General features: G+C 45.2%; 1 protein-coding gene across 4 annotated transcripts in view; it reads left to right on the top strand.

The window, feature by feature from the left end:
• Positions 1 to 391: 391 nt before the first annotated feature.
• LOC140156012 (lipoma-preferred partner homolog) overlaps positions 392 to 14,298 on the top strand; it is a 46,823-nt gene continuing 32,916 nt past the window's right edge. For all 4 annotated transcript variants that reach the window (XM_072179131.1, XM_072179120.1, XM_072179113.1 and 1 more), the window contains exon 1: positions 392 to 459. The gene's annotated coding sequence lies outside the window, so the exon portion shown is untranslated. The remainder of the gene's footprint in view (positions 460 to 14,298) is intronic.

The raw sequence follows: 14,298 nt of genomic DNA, 5'->3' as shown, positions 1-14,298 counted from the left end.
CTAAAGTGAGCCTAAAATATCTCCACAATAATGAAAAATCTGGCAAAAAGTTTAATGATTTTTTTTTGGCAAACATTTTGACAAATGTTCTCAGTCAAAATCAATCAATTTTGCCCAAAAAACAGCTGATTTTACATGATTTTAGCAAAAACTAAAAATCAACAAATTCTACCAAAACACAAAATCTGGGTGGGTCGGGCCAGGGATATGAAACAATTTCCAGGGGTCGGGCCTGAGACAAGAATACCAATGTCTCAAGGTCGGCCACAGACTACAGTGAGATCGGCCCCCCCAAAAAAACCATGCATTTGTTTTTTCATCGTCTAATCATAGTGATTTTGAAAATGATTTTCAGGATATGGCTATAAATAGAAAATGAACAGACTGGCAACTCAACTCCGGTGATGCACGATATGACAACATAACTGGAATTCCATGGTGAATAGCTGTCCCTGTTTGGTAAGTTTTTAGGCAAATTTTGAATTTTTGACGAAGTTGGTATCTCTAAAGTTTAATTAAATGTAAAGTTTGTCATAATATCTATTGGAAACTGCGAGGGTGTCATGTGTTACGTTGTGGAATCAAAGGACATCTCGGATGAAAATTCATCTCGAAATCTAGGTTGCATCCCGGAAGCGTACACTGCACTGCTATGACATTACATGCATACACACTCACCATGCTCACACATGCACAAATCACATCATATAAATCATGATATAGGCCTACATCATACAGGTGTATTTACATATTAATGTATGCATTTTAATAGGGTTGGTACAATATTTAATATGTGAATTAATTTTTAAAGCAGAGGATGTAAATTGTAATAAAATTTAATTTTAATATCATTGAATTCTATTTTTAAATACCGTACTGTAATTTAACTACATAGGCATTGTTAGGCCAAGTAAAATAAACAATGTGTATAGGGTATATTGCTGATCCATTAATTATCCTTTTCTGGTGCATTGTGGGATAGAAAAGGGAGCAAATTAGCGATCGATTTGCCCCTTTTCTATCCCACAATGCACCAGAAAAGGATAATTAATGGATCAGCAATATACCCTATATATCGACTATCGTCCCCGCCCTCACCGATTTTTGGAGATTTTCAAATATTTTTGTTATTTTTCCTATTTGCTTCCTTACTTTGTTTCTAAAATATATTGTTGTGAGGAAATGACATGTTTAGAAGTTCTTGGTTATCATAAACACATTGCATGTTGCAAACACTTTCTTCAAGCTAGGGGTAGGGCTTTGGGGAAATAACAAAAATATTAGGCGGCCTTCCCAATTTTATGATGTGTTGACAAACACTTTGCAATTGCAATTTACACAGAAACAAATGGTGAAAAAATAACACAATAACAAATACGGTAATAAGGACCTCCCTCACTGATTTTTGAAAAAGTCAGATGATACATGTTTTTTTTTTTACTTGGCCTTATTAGCCAGAAAATTGTTCAAGTCTAGACTTTTATACCCGCATGCGAAGCATGGACGGGTATATTGTTATCCTGTGGTTTCTTCTCCTCCTCCTCCTTCTCCTTCTCCATCAAACACATCATTCTGTCAAGGCTAGCGCTAAAACTACAAAGGCCCTGAGGCCCATAGGCCTATGTGGTACACTTATGGGTCCTACCCCGTAGAAGTGCCTTTTGCCCATCTTGGCCCCAGAGGTCAAAGGTCATGGGCCCCAGGGGCCCAAATGTGAAAATACAAAGCACGCAATTTCTCATCAAATGAAGCAGCCTCAGGGCCCTGAGTTGGTACACTGATAGCCCAAGGGGTACTCTATATTTACAAATATACAAGAGCCCCATATGTTATATATTATGGCCCCCAGGGGCCCAAATGTTAAAATATGGTGCAACAGATTGACAAGCAGGCCGCGACAAATTTTATTTTTTAGCTTGCCCGATCGGGCAGGCAATATTCAAAAATTGGTTGCCCGAAATTACCCGAAATTAACCCATATTCCCGTCAACAATTGTCAACAAAGTTACAAACCGTACTCATCATGCAGTGCAGTGCATAGTACCGTAAGTGTGCCGAATTTGGCAGTTTCATTCTTACGGAAATCCGATATTTTTCTCAGTTAAGTTGATAAATAAATGAGTATTCATGAAATGCACTATAAAAAATAAACATTTTATTCACTTATTTCACTAACTGTTTGTTTCTAATGTGTATTTTATGTGAAATTTTGTCAGTAAAGTCACAGCAATTTACGTATTTCGCCAACCACTAATACATCTCAATCTCACTCATATGCAAATACATGGCCAGCTGACATCATTGACATCATGATATTTGCACGAAACAAGTTCTATAATTGGCCAAACTTCTAATACGTCACGTAATGCCATGATGTTCATTAGCATATTTGCAAGTCTGGTGTGGGATACGAGTGCCTAGCGAAATTTGAGTTCCGTTTCAAGAAGTTTTCTACTTTGTTTTGACTGTTTTTTTACTTCTGTGAACACGCCAAGTTGAACAGAAATATTCTATTTTAAATCACCAAGTTTAATTCGTTTAAATTCAGACTTGCCCGATCGGGCACAGCTCTTCAGAGTTTTAATTGCCCGACAAAAAATGTGATTGCCCCGGGCTATCGGACAGGCGATTTGTCGCGGCCTGTTGACAAGCCTAGCTCTAAAAGTACAAGATCACTAGGGCTCATATGTGGCATATGTATGGGCCCTAAGTTGTAGATGTGCCTTTTGCCCATTTTGGTCCCAGATGTACAAGGCTGGGGGCCCCAGGGGCCCAAATGTTAAAACAAATGGCCGGCCGTTTCTCAGCAAATAAAGTAGCTACAGGGTTTAGATGTGGTACACAGATAGGTCTTTAGTATTATATTGTCATATGTATATATAATATCCATATGTCACATAATATGGGCCCCAGGGCCCCAAACGCTAAAACATAGGGCCGGCCGTTACTCAGTAAATAAAGCAGCTACAATGCCCAGCTTGAATCTACTGATAGCACTTGAGAATCATACTTCAACATAATTATGTACATGGGCCTCATAAGTCAAATATTATGGGCCCCAGGGCCCAAAATGTTAAAACAAAGGGCGGGCCGTTTCTCATCAAAGAAAGCAGCTTCCGGGCTCAGAGTTTGTACACAGATAGCACCTGATAATTATATTGTTACTAACACCCACACACCCATCCACCCCACATACGTAGGACTAAACAGACAGATCGTATTATATCATAATTAAAAAATACCAGTGTGAAGCGTTAAGGCTGTTCCAGTTAAATTACATACCCATTGGCTGTTCCATTTAATTTACATACTCCCTCTGAAATGGTCCCAAAAAGGCTGTTCCGTTTAATTTACATACTCCCTCTGAAATGGCTGTTCCATTTAATTTACATACTCCCTCTGGAATAGTTTCCCCTAATCATATTGCATAGCCTCACTGTGAGTAAGAGAGACTGACAACAGCAACCTATGGAGAGTAAGAGAGATGCTACGACAGTGCAACCTACATTCAATTAAAGCTTGTGACTTGGACTTTCACTTTTTACACATTTTCTGCCCAATTGGACGACTTTTTACAATTTCTTTATTTTAAGTCCTCAGCAAATAAGGACTGTAAGTTTAGGTACACTGATAACATGCGGGTATAGCCGTATTTGTGTACAAATATATAGCCTTCTAGTTAGAGCTTTTTAGCCAGAAATTGGATCAGGTTTGATTTCTGTTTAATAGATAACCAGAATTGATATTCTGGTTAATTTGTTTTAACCAACTGATATTCTGGTTAATTTATTGACCTCTGAATAATTTGTTTAGATTCAGGCTAAATTAACCAGAATGTTTGGTACCGTAAGGGATTATACTACTATATCGTACTCTTGTCAATTGTCATGGAGCTTAAACACAGCAGCAAGTATCAATAGCCCAACGGGCTACATAAAAATTTAATAGCCATGGCTATTGGGCTACTGCTTATTTCGACCCCTGTTTCGATGTTATTTCGATGAGTCAACTGTATCTTTTAACCCTTTTATGCCGATTTAAATCATACAGAATTGCTATGTTTTATCATTCCCCTCCCCCCCACACACCAAGATAATTGAGTTAAGACCATGAAGAACTTGAGTCGACATTTAAAGCCTAAGGTTAAAAGATATAAAATTATAATTGCAAAATGAGAGTTCTTCCTGTATGTATACAAAATGAGAGTTCTTCCCGTATTTGGTAGAAAAACTGAATTTCTTTCTACGTTGTTTACTTCTTCCACTTCTTTTTGTAATTCTTCTCCCTCTTCATTAAATCGAGATTCATTTGGTAGGATTGTAGAGATCATAAACTATTAACCCTAACACTGAAGCCTGCTTTTTGATATCGGAAGTCACAGAAGATACGAAAAAGGAGAGAATTAAGAAGAATTTTTCACTTGGCACCCCTGGGATTCGAACCTTTGACCCCCCACATGCTAACCACAGGATCACAGACTGGTAGCTACACGGGTTATCGCTGCCCGGCCAGCTATTCCGTGAGCATATCACTTATGGTGATTGCGTCATCGCAGACCCTAGGATTCGTGCATGCACAAAATTTTTCATCGTGGTATTTTGTGGTATTTTTGGGTGTTAGGTAGTCCGAATAATCAGTCCCAGAACAAAATATTAATTTCTGACATGATCGTGTTTTGGGTCTGAACTGTTTCCATATGAAATCTTGATGGCAAATTGGACAAAAGAAACACATGGTTCTACTTGACAGCTTTTTAATCCCATATTCATGTTACGTGAATCACGCTATTGTGGACCATCCTTCTGATACTTGATTATGGACAAGCGGAACAGTTTTTTGTCTACCTTTCTGTTTGTAAACAGACGAGGAGGTGAAAATTGTCATCCTCGCTGAATAGGAAAGACAGCGTAATAGTACGGCACGAGGTGTTAGGGTTTAATACATATGGTACATGTATGTACTTTTGTTAGCCAAATCCAAGGAAATACTACTGATTACGAATCTGAGCTTTTGCCATCTTGGCTGATGGCTTGATCACTTGATGGGAAGAGTCACTATAGTACAGGTATTTGATAGCAAATTCCCCACACCCACCATACACACCAAGCTGAAAGCTCAGACCATGTTTAGGTATTATGGTCTCAGCTGAAAGTGATTCAAGACTAAGAAGAATATGTAATTATGTAAAAGTTGAAATAAAACATAGGCTTACTTCTGTCAGTTGTTGTTTATGTTTTTAACATTTTCATGCCAAATGAAGTCATTTACTGAAAGGAAATTTGATTAGGAATTCAATTCATATTATGCACTCAAAAATATTAAACACCATGGGTACGGTACTCAATTTACAGTCCTAAGAAATTAACACACTTCTTTTTACTTCCAAGGTACCCAAACACTATGTTTTTATTTAACTATAAGGAAAAAGTAACCCCACATGACATGCCCAATCAAATTAAATTTTGTTTAATACAGTCCACAAATTAGACATAAATACAGAAGTGCAGCAATATATAAATTGTATGGGTTTATTATTAAATATTTAAGGTGGTATTGGAGGCATTTTCTAGAAATTAGGAAATGCTTTGAGCATGTTTTTTAAGCAGATTAATTGAGTAGGGTAAAGTACATGTACAATGATCAATATGCCTTTTGTTTGAAGCAAATCGGACATACTGTAAAGACGTAATTTTTGCCAATATTTTGCTAAAAATCAATGCATACTTTTGCCCTGAAACTTGTATGGTCAAAGTGTTTCTAATGTTCTATTGTATTATATAGTGAAGCCGCCCCCTTATTAATTAGCATTTATGCAAATTAGCTCATTAATTCTCGGTATAGGTTTCATTTGTATTTAATTTACAAGTAAAATCAATAAAAACAGAAAAATTGGTATATGAATACATGTACATATGTATGCTTTTACAAAGACCCGGCCTGTTTACACACAGATAAGATTTAGATGATTTCAATTGGGACATCAAATGCAAATTGTGACTAAGGATTAGTGCCATTATTTAATATTATTATTATTATTATTATTATGTGGCTTTTACACTAAAGATGTACAACCCGAGAATGATAGTCAACGTTAGTGTGCATTTATTTAAAATCCTCTCACTTGCTCTTCAATATTGTGAACTCAACTTCTATGCATGTTTGTTTACATTAGCTGCAAAATAGCATTTCAGGCAATTTGAAGTGGCAGAACTTTGGAAAATATAGCGAGCAGGAAAGACATTCAAATTGAATGGACTGTCGTTGAATGGACTTCGATTCTAATGTCAACCCAGGTCAACTTCTCTTAAAATTTTGAAGGGGATTCAAAGTTGAATGAAGTCAACTTTATGGTCTGTGTAAACGGCCCGTTCATGGTTAAGCATGGAAGTAAGAGAATGGGACAGAATTTGCCAAAAATGTTTAGTTTTGAAGAAATCAATGGTAAAGATAATATTAAAAATGTATGTAACTGTAGTGTAGTGAATTAATTTTAAAAGCAGAGGATGTAAATTGTAATAAAATTTATATCATTCATTCTATTTTTAAATACATGAAATACTGTAAGTGTAATACAATATAATGAATTTATGAATATATATTAATAGCCAGATAATTTTTCAAGTGATTTGATATGATATGATTTTATTGACTCAGTACACCGGTCGATCTACCGTTTCCGATGTTGATTAAGATACTTCTTGCATCGATCCCGAGATGCGGAAAAAACCAATAGTCATTTTGTCCCACATAAATGAATAAATAACAAAACCCCGATCCCCGGTGGACTCACCCAAAAGGTGACGTCACACCATATGATCGCCCTTATCCTCCTTGGTCTCCGACTGACACAGGCGTGCCTATCGATTGTTCATAGCACTGTGTATCAATTTCTCGACCAAAGGCGAGATATACGGTTGTAGTTTCACACCTTAGGTAAAACCAAACCGGTATTGTTCGGCTGAGGATAGTTTTGACGGCATTTTCTGGCGAAAAAGTGACAAAAAACGATCCAAAACTTAGCTACATATCGTGCCTCCGTTTGTATACGGGACACACGAGCAATTCAAAATGGCCGCTCGTTGGCGCCATTCATTTTGTTTCCCACGTAAAACAACCATTGCAGCCTGTAAGTTACAATAGATGTTTGTACATACACATTGTATTTCATGTACGGTAGGTTATTGTTGCTATGTTAGGGTGATTACTCTATCGTTATGTCTTCATTACCGTCCAATAAAGACGAGTTAATCAGATATTCATACGGTGGGGATTGGTAGGGACCCGTCTGACATTTTAGTAATAAAGTTAGCCAGTCCTTACTTTACCACTAACGTTAGCGACCAGCCTCCGTGCTCAGGTTTGCTTACTGGGCTTGAGTCGGCGTGTTGGGGGGGTAGTGCCCCCTCCCTTTCTCCTCGCTTCGCCTCGGCCCTGTCGGGCTTGCCCTTCCCTGGTGACGGAGCGGGACCCACACCCGCTCTGTTTCACCCACAGGAGTGCTCACGATCTTCTAGATGTCTTTCTTTTGCTTAGGACTCTCCGAGTTCCAGCTTGACGATTTGGATAGGCTCCGTCATCGCCATAAGACGAAGAAGAAATCTACCAAGGGCACTGGTAAGGTCGACACGGTGGATTCTGCTGTGACAGCCCCTATGGGTCATGGCAGGTCTGCTTAAGGGGCTCCGGTCCCCGGACAAGCAGGCGGTTCCTTCGGGACTGCTAAGCGCGTCCAAAGGCTCAGCAGCCAGCGAAAGCACTGACTATACGTCGGAGCGAAGTAGCAGGGAGCGGGGGGGTGACGACCAGCGAAAACCCTAGCGGGTTTGTAGCAGGAGGATACCAGTCCTCTAGCGAAAATCCTCACGGGTTTTTAGCAGGAGGACACCCGTCTGTTGCAGGCATATCTACAGGCTCAAACAGCCACAGTAGTAGCCAGCGACGGGCAGCATGCAAGGGTACCCGGCTTGCCTGGGTTGAACCCTAGCATGCATGGGTTCAGCAGAGACGATACCGCTGCTAACGCTGTGGGTGTAGTCTTAGCAGAACCAACTGGGGTTGTCACACGCAGCTGCTCCATGGCGGGACCGCCGAGTGATACCCTGGGCCCTAGAATAACTGCTGGCTGTCCACAGGGACTGGCTGGCGATTATTCAGGGGTTGGGCTAACAGTCTCTCACGGGACAGCGACCCAGGTGCATTCGGTGGTAGCTACAAAGACGAGCTACGGCTTGACTTCAGTGGTAGCCGCTATGCACCCGCCCATAGCTGCCGTGAGTGGTCCGCCACACACAGCGACCTTGGGCGAAGCTCTAGAGGGTACAGTAAGTAGCTTGAACAGCCTAGCTGATCAACAACCCACTTATGTCCTCGAGAGCCAGCGGAGCGTGGGTGATCCATTACCGTCAATGGGTCAATTACCCTCTCTTGATCGATCACTGTCAAATCAACAGGGCATAGCTCCATTGATTGACGCTGCCTATTCAGGTGGCGAGGTGATTGATCGGGGGTATACACGCTCAGCTACCCGTGGTACTAGGCAAGCTCCCTCTAGCCAAGGGACAGCCGGTATAGCGGGTACCCATACACGGCTTGATCCTTGCGGGGAACGCAGTGAGGCATGGGTACAGTGGTACACAGCCGGAGCCCTCACGGGCACCCTACGCTAGTACCGCGCCGGCCACGCCAGCACACAGCTTGATCCCCAAAACAGGGAACGCAGTGTGGCGAGGGTACAGCGGTCCACAGTTGGGAACCCTCACGGGTACCACGCTGATACCGCACCGGTACCGCAGCACTCGCTTAGTCGCCACAGTCTCTGTGGCAACAAGGGGGGGGGCGGCGGCGCTGGTACTGCAGTACCATGGGGTTACCCTGGTGGCGGATCCTTTCAGGGTCAGCTGTCGGCTGGGTATGCCCCGTGGTACCCGCCGCAGGGTGTTTCTTCCACGGCCTAGCACCGTGGCAAGTGTCGCCAGCGATGGCCACGCAGTACCAACATCAGCTGTTGACCAGGCCAGCCGGCATGGGGCTAACCCAGATCTTGATCAGGGTAGGCCCGTGCTGCTAGCGCTAGGACGACGGCTGCGAGAGCAAGCGGACCCAGTGGTGCCATGGCGGATACCTCAGGGTCTTGCGGGAGTACTCCCTCTTCTGCTGGCAGGTAGTCGGCGAGCCACACAGTGGTTATGCCTTCTTACCCGCTTTCAGATGCCCGTCCTCAGTTACCGTCATCATCGGAGCATGATACGGATACTGTGGGCGAGGGAAAGGAGTCGGAAGCTGAGTCCGGTAGTGACATCACTACAGTCTCCTTCCCCGCTGCCCAGCGAGGGGAGCAACAGCACTGATCTTCCTCCGGACACCCCCTAAGGGGGAGTCCATGGAGGAGGACCAGGGGATCCTTTCAGTAGGATGCTCAGCTGCTGCTTCCTCACAGGGGACGCCTACACTCTCATTCCCGGCAAACCTCACGGGTAGATATCGTAGGGCTGTCGAGCTCAGTAGAGCTATGACGCCGCGTGCTTGCACGCTTCCTCTGCCTGTAACGCGGGAGGACCACGGGACCTACCTGAGGGGATCCGAGAGGGACCCAGATGTCGTCAAGCGTATCACGCTCAGACAACATCTGAGCTCTTCCGCATGAGGTGAGCCTATTAGCGGTGCTAACAGCTAGCCTCAACGAGAGCTCCATGGGCCTAGCCCATAGGGTGTCCACTCAGCCGGGGAGGGGCCTGCCACTCCAATCGCTCAACGCGATGGAAAGGCAGGGTCCTTTTCTCTTTGGATGCTTCTGCGCACGGTGGAGGACCGTGCAAAGAAGCTACCAACGGAGCACTCTGAAGAGGTCGGAAACTGCCCTTACCATGGGTAGGAGCTCCGACTTCAGCAGGCCGTGCACCACCAACAGTACCCGAGCCCACTACCTCTGCAGCACCCATTAATCTGGGAGGCGCAAGGGTAGCACAGGAACAGCTGGCAAGCCCCGAAGAAGAGCAAGCGCTCTTCCAAGGGAAGCTAGGCAGAGCATTCCTGGGGGCTCAGCGGTTTTTCCACAGGGGATCTCCCAGTGGATCGACCGCTATGGCTTTCACCCAGAGGTGGGAAACCATCTCTTTGAGCGCCTGGGTATGGTCAGTGGTGAGTGGGGGTTACAGACTGGCAACCCAGTCTCCCCACATTCATCTGCACATTTCAGAGGTCCACAGTAGTGCCGTCAGACGGCCCCCAGCGTCGGGCACTACTGACAGGGATCACACAGCTTCTCACGCAAGCGGGCGATTGTCCCGGTCTACCCCCGTTCTCGGGTGATCTTGGAGCCATTGGCTCCAAGGAAGACCGGCGACGGGAGCCCCATCCGGAACCGCAGGCTGTTGAACACGTTCTTCAGACCCAGAGGTTCAGAATGGGGACTCTCGCCTCGGTGCTAGCCTGCTCCATCAGGGGCATGGGAACAGCATCGCTAGATCTCTCGGACGCCTATCTGCATATGCCAATCGCCTCTCAAGATCGGAGGCATCTGCGCTTCTAGGTACAGGATAAAAATTACCAGTTTTGGTACCGGCCATCCGGCCTGTACATCTCTCCCTGGGCGTTGCACACTCGTGGTCAGAGCGGTGGCCGCGCGCCTGAAGCACAGGGGTGTCAACATCAGTTGCTACCTGGACGTTTGGCTCATATATGGACGCACTCCACTGAAGACTACGGGTCTCATGGGGTTGATAGTCCGTGAGGGTGCGGGACCCTGGATTTTTGATCAGCTCAGAAAAGTCCAGCGTGGTCCCGACGCAGTCACCACTATTTGTAGGGGCCCAGATCACCCTCACGGAGGGGTTCGCGGTGCTCTCACCCGAGCGGGTGACGAACATGGTGCGGTGTGCCTGACTCTTGGCCGAGTCTCGGGCAAAACCCGCTGTGGCATGGATGAAGGTGGTAGGCCTAATGGCCAGTATGGTAGACCTCGTACTGTACTGCCGTTTCTACGTTAGGCCCACCCAACTACACCTTCTAGCCTGCTTGCAGGCCCAGTCGTCACCAATATCCTCGCGGTTCCGCTTGTCGGAGATCGCGCGAGAGGAACTCTGGTGGTGGACCCATCAGCCCAATTTGACCCAGGGTGTCAGGTTTCCTGCACCCCGGTATGTCACGTAGTGACGACCATAGCGCCAAAACGGGCTGGGGGTCCACATCCACGGAGACTCCGTCTCGGGCCTATGGGGGCCATAGAGACAGAGTTTCACATCAACCTCCCTCGCTTACGAGGAGGTGATCGTGGAATCACATACCGTTGTCCTGACGGATAACACAACCGTGGTAGCCTACCCCAACAGACAAGGGGACTCCGGGCCACCACGATTGAGCATGCATGCACGACACCTGATAGGGTGGTGCAAGTTCAGGCAGATTACGATGAGAGCGATACACATCGCGGGCGTCACCAGCATCCTCGCGCACAATCTGTCACGAGGAAGGGTGTCGGGACCAGCAGAATGGTCCCTTGCTCGCAGGAAGTCGCTCAGACGATCTTCAAGGGGATGTACCACCCCTCGAAAGATCTGGTCGCATCTCATCGCAATCATCCACTGCCGGTGTACTGCTCAAGGGTCACGGACCCCCAAGCATTCACCGTGGACGCTCTGTCCATAGACTGGGGAGGGATGACAGCTTATGCAGTCCCTCCGATCTCACTACTCATGAGGGTGGTGGCCAAGATCGAGTGGGAAGACTGCATTGTCATTCTGCTAGCGGCAAGGCCGCTGGCACTCCCCGAGGTACCAGATCTACTCCGGATGCCCGGAGCGGAGGTACCCAGTCTATCACTAGAGCACCTGCAGTTAGCTGCATGGCCCTTACCAGGGAACACGCAGCGGAGGGATACTTTTCATCAGAAGCTGTTTTTCTCATCGCCGGGCTAGACGGAAGTCTACCTCCTCCGTCACGTATAGCCAGAGTCTGGCTCCATACTACGCTTGGTGCAATGAGACAAATAGCTCTCCCGCTAGAGCCTCTGTGCTGCTAGTTCCGAAGTTTCTGACAGAAAAGTTCCAAGCAAGACTTCAGCGGGCCACTGGGGCCAGCTATAAGTCAGCTGTCCTCTCCATTCACCGAGGTTTCGAGACGGTCGACTATCATAGCCGATGGTTACCTTATTAGTCTACGCCTCGACGGTATGTTCAACAGTGTCTACCAAAAGGAAAGTGATCCTCCTAAGGGATCCCAACACAGTCTTAGATTACTTTAAGGGTCACCCTTTTGACCTTCCGTCAAAAGCGACGCTTAAATACGTAACTCTCAAGATGGCTTTCCGGTTTGGCGTTGGCTTCGGGACGGCGGTGCTGAGTTGCACACGGTCTCGAGGTTAGCTTCCGTGTTCACAAACACTGGAGCGACACTGTTTCCGCGCTCTGTTCTCGTGACTACGAAGGCGCGTGCATACCGACATTCGCCCTCTCCAATCCCCAGGGTTGGGCAAGGTTCGCTGAAGCCAAAGATAGGCTGGGGTGTCCGATAAGGCGCTGCAGCACTATTTCTTCCGAACACAAGCCTTGCGAGGGACTCACGACCGCATTCATCACCCTTACAGAGCCTTTCGGTCCAGCCGCTGTCGCAATGGCTGGTCCAGGTGTTGGTGGGGTCCGGGGGATCGCGAAGGTTTCGCGCCCCACGACCCACTCGACACGAGCTATCTCATCATCTTGGGTATACCGCTCGGTTGTCCCTTGAGGAGATCTAGCAGGCGGTGTCCCGGAAGCCACCTTCGCCCTTCTCTACGATACTTCCGTTTACGTTAGTAATCAGAGACGGGGCGGGAGGTTTACCGGGACATTGTTCGGGCGATCATAACACGGTGGTGTACGGGTACCAGGTTTTCAGACTATACAGAATACTCAGCATGGTAAGAACCAGTGTCGCTATTCTTAACCACCAAACTTATTAAGTAAGGAGGTTTATGTCTGTGATCGCGTGGTCTTTTTGTTTCCCGACCGCTGGGGGAAAATATTTTCTGACCTCGCGAAAACCATCGTTACCGCTCCCGATCCCTGATCTGATGCTGACCAATCTTGTACCTCCATCCGTCGGTTACTTGCTAGATCGATCTTTCAGATGTTGATGCAAGAAGTATCTTAATCAACATCGAACGGTAAGATCGACCGGTGTACTGAGTCTAGTCCCAAACAAAAATGTTTGGTAGACTCATAACCGTGCGATCTTACCTTTCCGATGTTGATTATCCCGACCCCGCCACCCCCTACAAGTTTGGTCCGGTAGGGGATCCCAAGTCGGATAAGGCGATCATATGGTGTGACGTCACCTTTTGGGTGAGTCCACCGGGGATCGGGGTTTTTGTTATTTATTCATTTATGTGGGACAAAATGACTATTGGTTTTTTCCGCATCTCGGGATCGATGCAAGAAGTATCTTAATCAACATCGGAAAGGTAAGATCGCACCGGTTATGAGTCTACCAAACATTTTTGTTTGGGACTAAACCTGCACAACATCGCAGCCAAACGGCCGAATTGCATTATACAAGAGACAATAAACAAATAGTATGAAAGAAATCAAATACACATAAGGCCAAATAAAATAAAAAACATGTTTCACGTCCAGGTTTTTGAAAAAAAGGAGGAAGAGGGGGCTTTTTATTTTTTATTTTTTATCGCAAAATCGGTGTAAATACACATAATTAGAGCTATTTTAGCGTATACAATAATGCCTGGAAAGAGGAGGAGGCCTCTTTTTATTTGTTGTTCTGAGAGATAGGCCCCTCTAACTATCACAAAACCTTATAAAAGTGTTTCTTGTATATTAGCAAGGCTATAGAAAGCACCTCTACTTCCTAGACATATTTTTTGAAAAGTTATAACTGAATTTCAAAAAATAAAAATAAAATTGAAGAAACCTCAAAAAAGGAAGCGGGAGGGGACGTGAAACATGTTTTATTTTTTATTTGGCCTAATTATAAAAGTCTAGACTTTTAGAGCTTTTTAGCCAGAAATTGGATGATTTCTGTTTAAGATAACCAGAATTGATATTCTGGTTAATTTGTTTTAACCATTGATTGATATTCTGGTTAATTTATTGCCTCTGAATAATTTCTGTTACGTTTAGATTCAGGCTAAATTAACCAGAATGTTTGGTAAGGGATACTACTACTACAAAGTCAATGTAACTATATCATTAAAAAGGCTATATATTCAAAACATGGAGAACTCCCAATCAGGGCTGTCAACTTTTTAGAATTGCTTGGCGTGAGACAGAGGTGTACCGGGATTTGCCGACTACAATGTTAATTTGACCC

This window comes from Amphiura filiformis, chromosome 1, assembly GCF_039555335.1.
Source record: "Amphiura filiformis chromosome 1, Afil_fr2py, whole genome shotgun sequence".
Taxonomy (NCBI): domain Eukaryota; kingdom Metazoa; phylum Echinodermata; class Ophiuroidea; order Amphilepidida; family Amphiuridae; genus Amphiura; species Amphiura filiformis.
The sequence above is the reverse complement of the archived record's forward strand: the minus strand, read 5'-3'. Positions and strand labels throughout refer to the sequence as shown.